General features: G+C 43.1%; 1 protein-coding gene and 1 long non-coding RNA gene across 19 annotated transcripts in view; one reads left to right on the top strand and one right to left on the bottom strand.

Annotated features, from left to right (window-relative positions):
* Positions 1 to 18,282, top strand: part of PRKN (parkin RBR E3 ubiquitin protein ligase) — a 1,235,051-nt gene that overhangs the window by 681,167 nt on the left and 535,602 nt on the right. The window lies entirely within an intron of this gene.
* On the bottom strand, positions 2,416 to 8,365 carry LOC128344741 (uncharacterized). Its single transcript, XR_008316017.1, has 3 exons — positions 8,048 to 8,365; positions 3,818 to 3,918; positions 2,416 to 2,519 (listed from the first exon to the last, which is right to left on the bottom strand). It is a non-coding gene; the product is annotated as an uncharacterized LOC128344741 (long non-coding RNA).

Raw genomic sequence — 18,282 nt, 5'->3', positions numbered from 1 at the left:
ACGGTAAGTTCTGGCAGTTCGTGGCAGGGCCGGGCCGGGGTGGTGGCAGGAAACCACCACCCCCATTTAAGGAGGCTCATGGCAGCGACAGTCCTGGCACCAGTTTCGCCTAAGTGCGCTACTACACACTGGTAAGGATATTACTCAAGGCTAAGGCTTAGAGATGTGCAAATCCATTCCAGCTTGAATCCATTCAAGCTTGAAACGGACCATTCCAAGTGTTTCAAAACAAAACACCCTTAAAATAAAAGGCCTATTGTGAGCCCAAAATGAAATAGCCCCACTTTTACTTGAAACATTTTGAGCACCATTTTGAGGCCTGCTTTTCTGGGGAGAGCTGGTCTACCAATTGGGGTCAGTTGGTGGACTAGTCTGAGACAGGGCGGAAGACTGGTCTACCTTCCATGTGAGGTAGGTAGACCAGGTCTCTGCCCCGGACTTAGCGCATTGGCCCTCCTTGAAGGACTGATCTACCTGCCAGCCCCTATTGGTAGATCAGCTCTCCCTCAGAAATACAGTCCTCAAAATGGCGCTCAAAACACTCAAAACATTTTAAGTGTTTTGAGGGTGATTTGTTGAAACAGCCAGCATTGGCCACTATTTCAACAAATCGATTCAAGGATTTTGCTATTAGTTTCAAACTCAAAACAAATCTCAAAATCTATTTCGTGCACATCCCTAAGGCTCCAGTTCTATGCATTCTAGTTAGGAAGTATCCCATTGAACAAAGTTCTCAAGTAAACAGACATGCAGGAAATTGATGGAAAACATCCTCAAGGATAAAATTGTAAAGCACCTAGAAGAACAAGCCCTGCTGGGAGTGAGCCAGCATGGCTTCCGCAAAGGTAAATCTTGCCTCACCAACCTTTTGGACTTCTTTGAGAGTGTCAACGAGTGTGTGGATTGAGGTGATCCAGTTGACATAGTCTACCTGGACTTCCAAAAAGTTTTTGACAAAGTTCCTCATCAAAGACTCCTGAGGAAACTTAGCTGTCATGGGATAAAGGGACAAGTACATGTGTGGATTGCTAACTGGTTGAAAGACAGGAAACAGAGGATAGGTATCAATGGAGAGTTTTCACAATGGAGAGAAGTAAGAAGTGAGGTCCCCCAGGGATCTGTACTGGGACTGGTGCTTTTTAATTTATTCATAAATGATCTAGAAGCAGGGGTAAGCAGCAAGGTGGCCAAATTTGCAGATGATACCAAACTCTTCTGGATAGTGAAATCCAAAACAGATTGTGAGCAGCTCCAAAAGGATCTCTCCAAACTGGGGGAGTGGGCGACAAAATGGCAAATGTGGTTCAGTGTTAGCAAGTGTAAAGTGATACACATTGGGATGAAAAACCCCAACTTCAAGTATATGCTGATGGGAACTGAGCTGTCGGTGACTGACCAGGAGAGGGATCTTGGGGTCGTGGTGGACAGCTTGTTGAAAGTGTCGACTCCATGTGCGGCAGCTGTGAAAAAGGCAAATTCCATGCTAGGGATCATTAGAAAGGGGATTGAAAATAAAACGGCTAACATTATAATGCCCTTATACAAAACTATGGTGCGACCACACTTGGAGTACTGCGTACAATTCTGGTCACCACATCTTAAAAAGGACATTGTTGAACTGGAGAAGGTACAGTAGAGGGCAACCAAAATGATCAGGGGCCTAGAGCACTTTCTTATGAGGCAAGACTACAACACCTGGGGCTTTTTAGTTTAGAAAAAAGACGACTGTGGGGAGACATGATAGAAGTCTATAAAATCATGCATGGTGTGGAGAAAGTGGAGAGAGAGAAATTCTCACTAGAACCAGGGGTCACTCCATGAAATTGATTGCCAGGAGATCTAGGACCAACAAACGGAAGTACTTTTTCACACAATACGTGATCCACTTGTGGAACTCTCTGCCACAGGACATGGTGACAGCCAACAACCTGGATGGCCTTAAGAGGGGTCTGGATGACTTCATGGAGGAGTGGTCTATCAATGGCTACTAGTCGGAGGGCTGTGTGCCACCTCCAGCCTCAAAGGCAGGGTGCCTCTGAGTTCCAGTTGCAGGGGAGTAATGGCAGGAGAGAGGGCACGCCCTCAACTCCTGTCTGTGGCTTCCAGCGACATCTGGTGGGCCACTGTGCGAAATAGGATGCTGAACTAGATGGGCCTTGGGCCTGATCCAGCAGGGCTGTTCTTATGTTCTTATGTAGGCTGTACATCCCCAAAAATTTCCATCAGCAAAGGCTGGTAGTTTCTAGTCAAAATACCATTTATCAATGGGATGGAAACAAATGCCTGTACTCTTTGATTAGAAAAATTATATTCATCATTTGAGAAGTGAACATATTACAGAGCTCAGGTAGTTAACAGCATAAATTAGGAGTACAAGATCACCCATATGGGTTCCCTGAATGACAATATAGGATGGCGTCCCCTTGATCCTAGGGCATGTAATGATTTGTTAATCTCTGGTCCAGAAAACAAACAAATAAATGAGAGGAGACATTCCAGTCCTTGGTCCAGTAGAAGGCCTATAATAATAAATGCAATACATGATTTAATTGTTTTCTTCCTAATGTTTAACCTCAAAAGTCAAATAGTTTCCCCATGACTCTTTTTACATTAACCAAAAGAGGGGTGGGAAGGGGTCGGGGTGGGGAAGCAGACCCTAACTCAATTGCTGACATCTGAACTAGTGTTGTGCTAGTACAATGAGATAAGTTGGATGTATTTTATAAGTTTGCAGAGCTTTGCAAAGTTATGGTGCTTACTAGTATTTTGCATGACCATTAGTGGAAGATCTTCTATGGCATATGTACAAGATTGTACAACATGTTTGCACAACACATTATTTAATCTGTCAGCATATTTTGCTTATGTAAGCACTAGTTGGAACAGATCTTTGCACAACATCATAGTGCTACATCCTTGTGCTGGTACAACATTGTGTTAGCACAGCCCTAGTCTGGATATAGGCCAGTATTTGAATTTTAAGAGTTTATAAATGTAGAATTATAAATGTGTGTGTCTATTTTAAAATCAGATTTCAGAATGGTTTAAAACCAGAATTCTGTGTAAAAGGAGACACTATATTTGCAATTAAAAAAACAAAACCCCAATTCAGATATTTTAAAAATCTGGTTATTTTTAAAGCATCCATTTGTTATCCATTCTGCTTCAAATAAACCCAGAGTTTGATTTGAAAGATACAGAGTCTGACATGTTAGAGAGAGGCTTTCTAATCAACCTAGCAATCTTTGAACAGTGCACGATACAAAACAAGGAAACTAATAAATAGCAGATGGCAAATGAAACAATTGGCTTAAGCCTAATAAACTCCAGGATTCATTTGCTCAAGAATCAAGGATCAGGTGTTTGTGTGTGTGTTTGTTTAAGGCACCTTGGAGTGCAAGGATATCATTCTTTAGTCCTTTCACAGCTGTGGAGGTGATTTTTCATCTAAAACTGCAGGAGAAGGGTAAGGACTGGATATACAGCAAAGGTTTTGTTTGTATGATATTCTTCCATGGTAGTGTAGCAACTGCACTTGGCACAGAGCATCCCCTACAGGTACAAGCTAATTCCAAACATGGCAGTCATCCAACACAAGGCATTTGCCTTGCTGTACTTTTTTTTCTTTTCAAGGAATAGCTTCCTGTTTGCCTTTGCTGTGTTTGAGGATGTTGGCTGAGTTCCATAATTGTATATATTTGCTTTGGCAAAGGTGATAATTTTAAGGGATTTTTTAAAAAAAATAATCCCTGTTTGAAGCTTTACCATTTCTGGCACTGCTTTATGAGTCTGTGCAAAGCAATATGTGCCACCTTACCTAGACTGCATAAGAAGCTTTGCAGTCATGAATGAGTAGAGATGTCTGACTTAGCCTGCCCTTGCAGGTGGCAGAAGTCTGCTGAGATGCCAGATGACAGTCTAAAAGAAGAGAAAAGGGAAGAAATTATTAGAACAGAAATAGCTTTTTCCAGGCAATGAGCACTTGAAAAAATGGCTATCTCCCTTAAAACAGCAACAAGCAATCTTGTTGCTCTTCCAATTTAAAAACACTGAGGGGTTTTTGTTTGTTTGTTTACTTTAAAAAAAAGTTCTTTGTATTTGTATTGTGAATTTCGGTGGGGGGGGGCGAGGATTTTGTTTAAGAGCTCACATTGGGTTCGTTGGCACAATTCACTGGTGTCTTCCCTTGTGCCAGCTCCTTTGAAATGAATGAGACATTTCAAGAGTATCAACAGGCAGCGACAGATCTGTAATAGGATGCTGTCTTCTAAGTGGCAGTGTTAGGAGTTTTTGATGAAGGATCTTTTAAAAGCTAGTGCAAAGTCAGGTACCAAGTATTGCTCTGAGAGCCACATTAGATGGTCCAAATAAGTGTCAGCAGAGGAAGTGTGACATATTTTGGTTCCTGTCCCAAGGTGAGAGATATGGGTATAGCAAAGTCAGAGTGGACCGTGGGACAATAAAGTGAAGGTGGGCCCCTGCTCCCCATCTTCTTCTTCAGAGGGGCATGAGATGGTGAGCAAAGACCAAGCCGTCACTCAACTGGTGACTCCCTCTCCCTCAGGGGCCTGGGAGCATTCATCCAGTAGTTAAATTAGAGCTACACCCCTGGTGAGAGGTGTGTGCTGTATTTCCCACCTTTAAGAGAGACTCATAAGGTTGGGGAGAAGCAGCACAAATCACTCATGCCTCTTCTCCTGCTTTCTTGGAATTTATTTTAGTTTTGCTCTTTACTGACAAATGATGCAAATAGGCTTGAAAATTAAAACAAATACTTTTCACCTTGTGCTTGTTCATCAGATGATGTGGGAATCCCCTGTACTACAAAGGTAGGCTGTCTTTTCCCATGATGCCCCTTCGGTTGCTATAGCAACTGTATCTTATGCTAGGCAAGTGAGGCAGAAGCATTTGCTGCCCCATTTGCTGGCTTTGCCATCCTCAACCCCCTGTCTGTCTTCTTACTACTAAAAATCTCATGTAGCAGGCTGCTCTGGTGGTGAAATGAATTCTGTTCTGACATCTCTATGAAGTGAGGTGTACAAAATATAGGATTTGACGTTAATTTTATTTTAAGCATGTCTTTGATTTAGATTCATATAGAGTACTTGTACATACTACAGAATTCTCCTAAGAGTGAATTCATGCATAGGGGAGACTCCTGGAGGTGATTTTGTACAAACTCAGCAAACCCAAGGCAGAGTGACAATTGGCACATGGTAGCTGGCTGATTCAGCAACCCATCCGTCCAGTCATCTGATTCTGTGGATTGTGAAATCATTTTGGGGATCCCTCTGCTGAGCCAGTCCAAGGCCAACATCATGGCTTGTGTGACTAGATAAATCTGCATTGAACATTTTGGGGGAAATCAAGTAGTGTAAAAGAAACTAAGGACACACCCATATAGTATTTTGGAATGAGGTCAAATGTACATGATCGGTGGCACATCCAACTCCTCTTTGGAACCTGCCTGTGCTGTAAAGTAGGGGTGTGCATTTTGGAATTTTCTTGTTTCGATTTGTATCCGAATCGAAACACCCCCATTTTGTTTTGTACCCAAATTTTCTGAATCCGAATCAGCCCTGTTTTGTTTTGTAGCCGAATTTTCTGAATCTGAATCGATTTGGATTTTTTAAAAGGGTCCCAGGGCAAAAAAAGTGGGTGGTGGTGGTAGTGTCCAATGGGTGGAAGCTAGCAGCCAAATTTCAAAGGAATTAGGCAAAGGCCTGATTTTTTGTGAATTTTTTAGGTTTACACATCTTTAAGAATTTTCCCATAGGGAATAATGGAATTCCAGCAAATGTATCACTTCAAATCAAAGGGAAATGGATGACCCAGAGTGGAGTGTGGTGGGTGGTAGTGCCCAGTGGGGGCAAGGAAACTTCCAGAATTATTTCAAAGAAATTGGGCAAAGGGCTGATCTTTTGTGATTTGATGAAGTTTACGTGTCTAAGATTTCTCCCATAGGGAGTAATGGAGGTTTAGGTTTCAGCAGCCCCATAATTCCACTTGGGGGGGCACTGGGGTTGCCCAGAGTGAGGGGTTGTGTAGTGCACATAGGGTGCCAACCACCCCCATACCCACAAGCCCGTGGGGTACTGGGTTTTGTTGTTTCTGTGGTGTTCATTGTAGATTCTCTGGTAGCATATGAGATTTTCAGTGAAAAACAAGAATCCACTCTCATATGCTACCAGAAAATCTACACTCAGAACACCACAGAATCAACAGAACCCAGCACCCCATGGGTTAGCAACCCTTCCCCTGGCCAATGTGGGGTCAGTAAAGAGTGGCAAGAAGCAAAAGAGCCAATGGGGAACAAGGAGGGAATTGTCAGCAGGTCAGCCCATGATTTAGGTCACCGATCAGAAGGCTGGAAGGGTGGGAAATTCAAAGAGATGTCAAACACAAAATGGAGACTGACTCAGAGATCACCACAAAATGGAGGTCCGAAACAACAAAACGTTTTGTAGCCGGAACAGGGACGTTTTGTTTTGTATACAAAACTTTTGGATTTGGAAAATGGGTGTTTTGTTTTGTCTACAAAACACCCGAAACAGGCTGTTTTGGGTACAAAATGTTTTGTATCCGAAACGTTTCGCACATCCCTACTGTAAAGAGGAAAAATGCCATCTAGGCCAGCATTCTGTTCCCCTGGCTAATTCTATGCTTCTGGGAAGCTCACAAATAGAGCAGACAGACACTAGCCATCCCTTGCTGTGTGCTCCTCACAGTAACACAGTACTCCCCACAGTACTCCCTCTGGTAACCAGAGGCTGCCATTTAGCTGTAATGGCTAATCAATAGGTCCAAGAATTTGTCTGTTCGCCTTTTAAAGCCATCTATATCTTGTAGCTGTCAATTCCATATGTTGTGTGTGTTGAAGTACTACTATTGTGAGGCCTGGATCTCCTTCATTTGGTGCCCCCACCAGAGGTGCACTTAGAGAATTTTGGAGCCTGGACCTATAGGCCGCTGGAGGCTCTCCCCCCCCGCAATTAAGCATCATCGCCCTGCACACACACCATGTCACACACAGTATTTTTAACACGTGGGTTCTTGAGGACACAAACAGCAACCTGAACTCACAAGAATGTAAGAATATAAAGCAGGTATATTTATGCAGATATGCATTAGCAGAAACATTTCAACATGCAACTTAACATATTCCCATCCCACATGTTTCTTTCCCCACTCCTCCCCCATTCCCGTCTCTAAAGCACCCAGCGCAGGTGATAATCACACTCAGCTGCCCGGCGCATTGCGGGCCAGAGGATTTGGGGGCCCCCAGAGAGTGTGGAGGCCCTGGACTTCAGCCCCAAAGTTCAGGGATAAGAGCGCCACTAGCCCCCACCCCAGTTGTAGTAATATGAGAGGTCATGTGCTTGGCTTCAAAGCATTGCTTTTAATTCTGCACACTACAGATGTGTGCACCATGCTTTCAGGCCAAAAATTGGGAAATCCCTTGAAACCAAATTTGCAGGCATGGATAATAAATGGATCACAGTCTGGACAGTGGCAAGACAACATGAGGACACCCCAGAGGAGCAAACAGACTCACAGTCAAGGTTTTTGAAAATAAATGATTTTCATTTCTCTCCCCTCCCTTCCAAAAGCCCCTTTTGCTGCCAGGAATGTGTCCCCGAAGGCTGTGTGACCCTCGGAGACATATTCTGAACTGGTTGTTGGAGGGAGGAAAGAGAAGTTAAAAATCGCTTCCCACTCCCCACCCCCCACCCCATGCTGGCCTGTGAAGCAAAGTTTCAAGAGCTATTCTGCAACTGCTCTGTGAGGGTGGAGCTCTTCTTCCAAACTTGTAGCACTATGGTATATGTGGGCCAGTATTCATTTTTATAAAGCAGAGGCAAAATCTAAAATGTGTTATTTGGCAACCTCAGTGCAATCCTAGTTGCATAGGGAGTGAACGCAACTCCTAGGGCTAGATGGGGGGTGGGAAGCAGAGTAGAGGCTCTAATAGCCTGGTGGTTATTAGAATGCTAATGGAGAGAGGAGAAGGAGGAAAGGGGGGGTAATAAAGAGTAGCTTGTAATACCTCTCCTTAATTTGCTGTCCTGTGTGTGATGGGGGTGAATTTCACTGGAGGAGATTAAAGGGTCCTGTCCACAGAGTTTCTGCCAAAGCAGCATGCTAGGAGTGACTTCAAGGTGTTATTTGGTGCAAGTTTCCAAGGGGTATGGCACATGCCTACAACCAGCCAACGGGAGCAATGGCTTTTCCAAGGCAGTCAAATGCAGGGGTTAGTTCTCAGCAAGCTCATACAAGGAATGGCCCAGCCTCATTGGTTCAGTTCCAAGTTTCAGTGATTCAGTGATTCAGCTTTGCTACCTAGGGGTTTCTCAGGCAGTCGGGTATAGGGGTTATCCTGTAGGAAGCCCCTGAAGAGAATGACCCAAGGACCTTTAGTTCAAGAATGCCCAGGACATGTGTCCTCACAATGGACCCACACAAGAAATTCTAAAAAATAGTGATTTCAGCTTACTGATTCTGGACTCCGCAGTTCAGTGTTCCAACTTAGAAACAGGGACACAGCAGGCCAGTGATTCAGTTAAAGGGGGAAGGGGTTTGAGTGCACAGCTGACATTTAGCCAGGCACGTTTCAGAGTAGTACATGGCACACTTTGCCGCATGATTTTCATTCTCGGATCTCCAGCAGGAGCTACGAAGGCAGGAAAGTGGGGAAACAAACTATGAATTAGGAATCTTTTATTGCAAGATCTGGAGGAAAGTGTATGCTGTGGATGCTATTCAGATGAAATATTTTTATCTTGTTGTAAATCGCCCAGAGACATAAGTTTGGGGCGGTATAAAAGCATGTTAAATAAATAAATAATGAAAGTCCAAACAAAAGGACTCCTGATCCTTGCCTTGATTGCATTTTAAGGTGAGGTTGCTCAGGTTCCTAGAGAAGACCTTTTGTTTAAGATACACCTGTTTGGTCTATCTAGAAGTTGGCTTCATTAAGTATTCAAAAATTCAGAGTGGGTGCTTAATCTCTTCAGGCTGCTGCACTAACCTGGTTTGCACGACTTTGTTGTTTGATCCAAAGGGAGGCCAGCTTCCTCCTAGCACCAAATGCTTGTCCTTGCAAACAGGTTCCTTCAGTTTTGCTCAGGATCAAAAACCAAAAGTTCTAAGATGGAGGGGAGGCTGCCTGACAGCTGTAGCCACATTCAGATGTTTAAACTCCCTGCTTCCACTCATGGTTACAGTGCCAAAAGAGGGTAGGAAGTCCTTCCCCAGCTCTGTCACTCAACTCCTCCAGCTAACCTGTTCATGGTTAAGGTGCCATTTGGGTGAAGAGCAGTGAGGTTTCTTAGCCTTGATGGCTGGTACTTCCGTGATCGGCAGCCTCGGGGATCAAGGCACTGTAACCATGAGTGTGTGTGTAGGGGGGGCGGGCAGTTTAAGCATCTGAATGGGGCTACAGTTGTGAGTTGATGAGCCCACTGCAACTTTACTTAGTAAAAAAGCTTGATAGAATATTGTATTAATTAGGTTTGCAGTTTTGCAGGAGGTCTGAGTAATCTTGTTTATTGAGAGAATTACTATGGCAAGATTTAAGAAGCCCTGAAATTTCTAGATGAAGTTTGGTTATGTTTCAGACTTTGAAGCCTGTTAAACTGAATGTTTTATATGGAACTAACACTTAAATGTTTTGTCACATTTTGGTCCTCAACTCTTAATTAACATGACAAATTACCTGTTTTTAGCCTGTCCAGTAGGCTCATGAGGTCATCCGCCATTCTCTCTGTGTGTGTCCGTGTGTGTGTCTGTGTGTACCAAATCGGGTACAGTTTTACAGACACATAGGGACACCTAAATGGTGGAGTTTGTGATGTCATCCACCCCAATTCAAGATGGTGACGTGTAAACTTTTGAGATGCAAGTGGGCTAACTTGTGAACTGCTTAACCGATTTGAACCAAATTTGCTGCAGCTGTATGGACATATAGGGATGCCCAAACAGTGTAGTGTGTGATGATACCATCTACCTCTCTCCAAGATGGCGAATGCATGAACATCTGAGGCGCAAGCCAGCTAATTTGTCAACTGTCTAACTCATTTGAACCAAATTGTGCCCCGTTGCAGTGAGTGACACACAGGGACACCTCAATAGCAGAGTTTGTTATGATGTCATCCACACCGATTCAAGATGGCAGACATGTAAACTTTGGAGGCACAAGCGGGCTAACTTGTGAACTGCTTAACCGATTTGAACCATATTTGCTACAGCTGTATGGACACACAGGGATGCCCCAATGGTGTAGTTTGTGATGATGTCATCCACCCCAATCCAAGATGGTGGACACATGAACATTTGATGTGCAAGAGATGTAACTTGTGGACCTCAATTTGAACCAAATTTAGTCCAGTTGTAGACAGTGAAAGGAAAGTAGGCTGATTAGTTCTTACTAGAACAATTTGTTATTTCTCTGAGAAGCATAGACTTATCATAGAACTGGGTGCACTTCCTCTTTTTATTTCTTCTTATTTTGAATCTTTTATTTGATTTGCCATGGTTTGTTTAAAAAGTGCTCCATACCTGCTTGCACACAGCACAAAATCTGAGCAGAAGCTGCAGGGAGTTCATCTAGGCCGCAAGGGATGAAACTAAAGGGAATTCACTTCATGATTTAACTATGTTGATCAGGGAGCTGGATCAATGTGCACTGTTGTGCCACCAACTATCTGTTCAGGACAGGTAGCTTTTATACCCAGCACAAAAAGTGATTCCATCCTTAGACCTTAACAAGCAACCAGAAGTTTTAGCTCCTTAAAGGGATAGTTTCTGGACACAAGCCAGATTTTGCGCAGTACTTCTGTGTACTCCAATACTCCATAGGATCTTCACAGGCATTTTGACAGATCCTTACAGGCATTTCTCCTAAATCTTCAGAGGTCCAGCATCCCCATTGGCACTGACATGGGCAAGAAAGACCCAAGACATTTTGTTACCTGAAAAAAAATCCTGCCCAAATGGTCCACAACAGGCATGTGGACAAAGGTGGTCCAGTTGACATAGTATACTTTGACTTCTAAACAGCTGTTGACAAAGTTCCCAACCAAAGACACTTGTGTAAACTTAGCAGTAATGAGATAAGCAGTAATGGGATAAGGGGGAGTAGATGTGTTACACAGAACTCTTTTCTGCTGCTCCTTCACATATTTTGCTTGAAGCAAGTTACTTCAATTGGTTTCATGATAGGGCTAGCCCTGCACATGGGTGATGGGCAGATTTCTTTTTAGCAAAGTTTTATGGGGAATTCTTAATAGCAGTCTTATTTAGTAAGTAAGTACATTTATATACCGGCCCATACAAAAAGGTCCCTGGGCAGTTCACAATAGAAAACCATTAAAACATTAACATAATTAAAACATCTTAAAGTACAATAAAACCTCTAAAACCAAAGCTTTAAAACTATAAACTAAAAGCCTGACTAAACAGTATGTTTTTAGGTCCTTCTTAAGAACATTCAGAGATGGGGAAACTCTAATTTCATTAGGAAGCGTATTTCAGAGTCCTAGGGAAACTCTAGAAAAGGCCCGGTTTTGAGCCGCCACCAACCAAGCTGGTGGCAATTGCAACCAGACCTCACCAAATGATCTTAACAGGCAGAGGGGTTGGTGAAGAAGAAAGTGCTCTCTTAAATACCTTGGAACCAAGTCATTTAGGGCTTTGTAGGTAATAATCAGCAATTTGTATTTTGCCCAGAAACTTATTGGCAGCTAGTGTAATCCTTTTAAAAATGGGTATAATATGATCTCTTGGGGCAACCCCAGAGACCAACCTGGCTGCTGCATTCTGTACTAGCTGGAGTTTCCAAATAACTTACAAAGGTAGCCTGACATAGAGCGCATTGCAGTAGTCAAGTCTGGATGTTACCAGCATATGCACCACTGTTGTAAGGTCATCTATCTCCAGAAATGGATGTAACTGGTGAATCAGCTGAACCTGATGAAAAGCACTCCTGGCCACTGCCTCAACCTGAGAAATCAGGGAAAGGTTTGGGTCCAGAAGTACTCGCAGACTACCTATCTGCTCTTTCCAGGGGAGTGCAACCCCATCCAAACCGGCAGATCTAAACCACTTCCTGTGTCTACACACACACACACACACACCACCACCACCACCACCAATGAGTACCTCCTTCTTGCTTGGATTCAGCCTCAGTTTGTTCTCTCTCATCCAGCCCATTACTGCCTCCAGGCAGGCATTTAGGGAAGTTAGGCCATTTCCTGATGAAGTTGACATGGAGAAATAGTGACAACATACTGATAACACCCTGCAGCAAATCTGATGATCTCTCACAGCGGTTTCATGTAGGTGTTAAAAAGCATTGGAGACAGTATGGACCCTTGCTCTTGTTTTGAAGAGCAAGAGTTTCCAAGTGACACCATCTGGAACCTACCCGAGCGGTAGGAGTGGAACCACTGCAAAGCCATGCCTCCCACTCACAACCCCTTCAGGTACCCAGAAGGATACCATGGTCAATGGTATCGAAAGTCACCAAGAGATCCAAAAGGATCAACAGAGTCACATTCCCCCTGTCAGTTCCTGATAGGAGATCATCCAACAGGCTGACCAAGGTCATCTCAACCCCATAGCCCACCCGAAAGCCAGTTTGAAATAGGATTCCAGGATTCTGATTATTTTTATGAGACCTGATTCCCTCATCCTTGATGGTACTTCTGAGGGATCTTGTTTTCCACCTGTTTACACCGTATGAGCCTTTACACTTAATATTGTGAACTAGAGTGAATCCTCACAATCCCTGAGAGACTAGTTCTTCTTCTAAACTACAATGTACAGGTGAAACTCGGAAAATTAGAATATCGTGCAAAAGTCCATTAATATCAGTAATGCAAATTAAAAGGTGAAACTGATATACGAGACAGACGCATTACATGTAAAGCAAGATAAGTCAAGCCTTAATTTGTTATAATTGTGATGATCATGGCGTACAGCTCATGAAAACCCCAAATCCACAATCTCAGAAAATTAGAATATTACATGGAACCAAGAAGACAAGGATTGAAGAATAGAACAATATCGGACCTCTGAAAAGTATACAGTGTACTGTGCTTGATTGCCAGCAAACTCGCCTGACCTGACCCCATAGAGAATCTATGGGGCATTGCCAAGAGAAGGATGAGAGACATGAGACCAAACAATGCAGAATTGCTGAAGGCCACTAATGAAGCATCCTGGTCTTCCATAATACCTCATCAGTGGCACAGGCTGATAGCATCCATGCCACGCCGCATTGAGGCAGTAATTGCTGCAAAAGGGGCCCAAACCAAGTACTGAATACATATGCATGCTTATACTTTTCAGAGGTCCGATATTGTTCTATTCTTCAATCCTTGTCTTCTTGGTTCCATGTAATATTCTAATTTTCTGAGATTGTGGATTTGGGGTTTTCATGAGCTGTACGCCATGATCATCACAATTATAACTTCTAAAATCATCCATGTTGTTTTTCTTGACAGTAACTTTGGTGTCTAGGACATATAGACCCTTATTGCTAATAATGAGTCCAGTCCAATCTTTTCTGCAGTTGTAGTGACAGTAACAGCACTTTTTAACATTCAAAGTCCCTTACAATCTTAACCCAGTTCTTGATAACAATCCTGTGGCAAACACCTGTATCAGTTATGCTCATATGAGATATTCTTCTCAGGGGCATAGCTGGGCAAGAAGGAGCCTGCTCCTCAGAGTGAGGGAGATAATGAAGCAAATAGAGAGGGGTGGACCTGGGAGGCCTTCAGAAGAGGAGAGCTGGGCTTGTGGTCACAAGCATGACTTGTCCCCTTAGCTAAGCAGGGTCCACCCTGGTTGCATATGAATGGGAGACTAGAAATGTGAGCACTGTAAGATATTCCCCTTAAGGGATGGAGCTGCTCTGGGAAGAGCATCTAGGTTCCAAGTCCCCTTCCCTCCCGCTGGCATCTCCAAGATAGACTGAGAGAGATTCCTGCCTGGAACCTTGGAGAAGCTGCTGCCAGTCTGTGAAGACAATACTGAGCTAGATAGACCAATGGTCTGACGCAGTATATTGCAGCTTCCTATGTTCCTATGTTCTTTGAACCCCTCTGCTCAATTATAGCCACACCCCTGACTCTTCCTCAGCTCTCTCATAAAAAATCATCAGAAGGTCCTGATCTATCTACATGTTTCATACTTGAAGCATTCATGATGTAATTTGATGTGGTAATGTGATCATAAGAGTATTATTTCTTCTTATAAAAGTGTTCACACATGATGAAAGACATTTTGAACTATGTGAAACAGAATGATCAGAGATTAAAATTGCATGTAATTTGGTTGAATTTAAATTTTACCATATGGCAAAGAATGATTAACTGCAGAAGAGCAACAGTTTGGAAATATAAATTTCCTCTGCACTTAAAAAAATCAAGATCTATTTTTAGTGTCAATTATAATCAGGTGCTTTCTTTTATTTCAGTTTTTCAACAAAAAGAAAGAATGTAAAAAGATACAACCAATATGGGATAAGATCCAAGGTTATCTCAGCTGAGAGCAGATGAGGTTGCCACAGAACATTCAAAGATTAAAACGAGGGGAAAGGTTAAAAAAAAAAGACCAGCTGTCTTGGTAACATATTGCTGTTCAGTGAATGTTGCTACTAAATTGAAAAACAGGTTCAATCTGCAGGTTTCCAACAAGTTACAGACAGGAATGCATGCTAAATGTGGGAGCTTCAGAAAAGAATGAGAGGACATGAACTATAGAATGCTGTAGCTGCTGTTAGCAGCTGTTCTGCTTCTGGGGGCAGAGATTAAGGGCAGTCACAACACACACAAAATCCATTGGAAAGAATTAATTAAACCAAAATATACTGCAGAACTGTTATCGTTTATGACTGTCTGTGGTCCAGTGCTCACGCTAACCTGGCAGCATGGGAGCCACAATATCACCACTCCTCCACATGCTACTGGGTTAATCTGAGCAGCCCTGGATCATGTGGAAGGTCCACATTGTAGCTCCTCCATACTAGTGTTGATCATCAAAACACCCAGAAAAACTGGAGTGGCCAGGAGGTGCAGTGCTGGCTCCTCCAGTGTTGTCCAAGTGCTTCTTACATGCTCCAATGCAGAGGAACTTGGCAGTTCAGCCTGTTGTGGTTAGAGTGCTGGACAAGGACCAGGGAGACCCAAGTTCAAATCCCCATTCAGCCATGAGACTTGCTGGGTGACTCTGGGCCAGTCACTTCTCTCTCAGCCTAACCTACTTCACAGGGGTGTTGTGAAAGAGAAACTCAGTATGTAGTACACCACTCTGGGCTCCTTGGAGGAAAAGTGGGATATAAATGTTAATAATAATAATAATAATTTCTGTCATCTCCAGCCACAATTTATTGAGACTTGGAATGATGGAAGTTGGAGCGAGAGTGCCAAAGGTTGCCTAGCCCTGCTCCATTGGAATGGGAAGGATCAGTGCTGCTGAAGCTCTCATGTAATGTAATATGAGTGCAAATGGTAATGTGAGTGCAAGTGGGTAGGGTTCTCCCCCACCCCCCAATATTCTTATTCATAAAGTAGAGGTGTTGCTCCTGGTTGGTTAGGTAAGGTCATGGTCAGAAGTGCCTTTGAAACAAAAACAACAACCAAAAAAAGGAGGTATCTTTATTGAGCCCAACATGTTTCAGAAAAATCCTTCTTCAAGGGCACTTTCAGGGGTTGGTTAATAACATTGTAAAAAGGAGACGAAATCCACACTTTACACTTCCGTTTGGTTTAGCCTACTTTTTACAAAAAGTCATGGCCAGAATGTCCTCGGAAGATCCCTTTGAAATGGAGGGTGTGCAGGGCTTTGCCCAATTTCACAGGATAATCAAGGGCCTGAGTCAGTGGTGCCTCTTCATCGGATTCCTCTCTGACTCTCTGCCCCCATCCACTACTGAGCAGGCTCCAGAGTTTGGGGTCATGACATAAATGCTCCTCACTTCCTGGAGAGTGAAAAGTCCAAGGTTAGTGCTACAGGGTTTAGATTCCCTTGAAGACTCTAAAGCACTGGAGACTTAGGGTGCCTTTGTAATACTTATTTTATTTGCAAACACAGAAGAAGAATATAATGCAAGCCAATATACTCCTGCAGCAAGCAAGACGGTTGCTAATCTTTCTTCAGACTATGGCAATACTGTGAAACCTGGCAGCTGCGTCCCATCCCACTGAACTCATAGCTCTACTACTACATTTCCCTTCACCTCCTACCCCCATATTTATTTGTATGTTTGCTTGTTACATTTTTATACCGCCTTTCTGCCTAGACAAAGGCACCCAAAGTAGTTTATAATATTGAAACAAGGAAATTACATATGATTAATAAAACGTTGTCTCAGGCTATTGGTCTTTTCATGTGCTGAGAACAAGAGCTCATTTGCCGGGGTGCCTCCTTTCTTGCCTTCCCTTCAGGGCAAACAGGTCTTTCAGTAGTACTGGGAAGCTGGGGGAGGGGCTGCCCCAACAGTCCTCACAGGTCAGAGCTGGTCTCTATGGGAGCCAATGTTAGGCTCTACCCTAGCCTGGTCACTTCCTTTCCTTTCCCCTAAAGCACTGTTCTCAGATCCCACCCTGCAGGTAAATTGCCCATTTAAGAAGAGATCTCCAGTCATTAGTTTTAACTCAGGAAATGTCAACCAGTCATCCTTAACTTTTAGCAAGCAACCAATTTAACAAGTGATGATCATTCAACAGCCATAATATAGAAAAAAAATTTTTAATGTCCACCTGAACCCCTATCATCACTATAGTTTGGGAAACCCTGGTATACAGTTCAAATATCAAGAGAAGGAGTACCGTGTGTGTGGATGTAAGCACATGTGCATGTGTGCTCACATCTCTGCTGAGAACAATCATTTCAGGAGGAGGCTTTTAGTACAATAATAATTAAATTCCACCCACTGACATTCTTCTGACTTCATGGCAAATTATCTAAAGTTTCTTCTCCTGTTTTGTCTCTTTTGGATTTGCCATTCTTGTCTCCATTTTGACATATTAGATTTGAAGCCTGTTTTCCAGCTTAGGTCATTTATGGAATCTACATTTTCTGCTTTCCAACAAAACAGCTGTTCAGTTCCTTGCAATTTTGTGTGACAAGCAATTTGAATTTCATTATTTATGCCTTTTATCCAGCTGGGCTGAGCTAGAGATTCTCTTCTCCCCACTTTCCCACTCTTTCCCAATAAACTGTTCAATAATTTGACCTAGAAACTATTACAGAATTGTGATTGGTGGTTATCATGGCCCAGTCTCAACCAGCTCAGTGATCTTAAGTTTCACCACTGCCACCAAGTAGACTTTTGTATTTTTTTTCTTGCTGTGTCTACTAACACAGCTTTCCAAACCTCTATTTCTCTCAAAGTTAGGTAGGGTGGAAAGGCTTCTAAATGTGGGGTGGAGGGGGGAAACAGACTGAAGCTACAAATCTTTAAATTCAAAACATGAAAACTTTACTTTAAGATAAGTTCAGTTCAAAACAGTACTTCTGTCAGAAAATGTAGTACAAACAGCAACCATATGAACACAAGGAACAAATCAAATAGGAGAAAAACACATCCGATCTAACCTGAACCTAATACTGTGCCCTAGCTCAGTGTTCTTACCAGGAGCCTTCTTATAAATTACCTCTAGTCAGCTTCTGCAGTGAACCTGGCTTTCTCAGCCTCAGGTTTTGCTCTTTCTATCCAGTTCTGGTCTTTCAGCTGCTTTGAGAGTGATTCAGTTCTTCAGAGAGTTTCAGCTCAACTCTCCCAGTGATTTCTCAGCTCTAATTTCAGCAGCTCTTCTCTCCTGGCTCTCCAAAACACCAGCTTCAACCTGCACTAACTCTAACAGGAGAGGAGAGCTGGTCTTGTGGTAGCAAGCATGACTTGTCCCCATAGCTAAGCAGGGTCTGCCCTGGTTGCATATGAATGGGAGACTTGATGTGTGAGCACTGCAAGATATTCCCCTCAGGGGATGAAGCCACTCTGGGAAGAGCAGAAGGTTTCACGTTCCCTCCCTGGCTTCTCCAAGATAGGGCTGAGAGAGATTCCTGCCTGCAACCTTAGAGAAGCCACTGCCAGTCTGTGAGACAATACTGAGCTAGATAGACCAATGGTCTGACTCAGTATTTGGCAGTTTCCTATGTTCCTCTGCTGCAGGAAAACTTCCTTTTATTCTCTCCTCCCCACTCCAGTTTTCTAAACAACCCAATCAAAACAACTCAAGTTCTCTCCATTATTTTAAACAGATCCAATCCAAT

Source organism: Hemicordylus capensis, chromosome 1 (genome assembly GCF_027244095.1).
Source record: "Hemicordylus capensis ecotype Gifberg chromosome 1, rHemCap1.1.pri, whole genome shotgun sequence".
Lineage (NCBI taxonomy): Eukaryota > Metazoa > Chordata > Lepidosauria > Squamata > Cordylidae > Hemicordylus > Hemicordylus capensis.
This window is presented reverse-complemented; position numbering and strand designations above follow the sequence as displayed.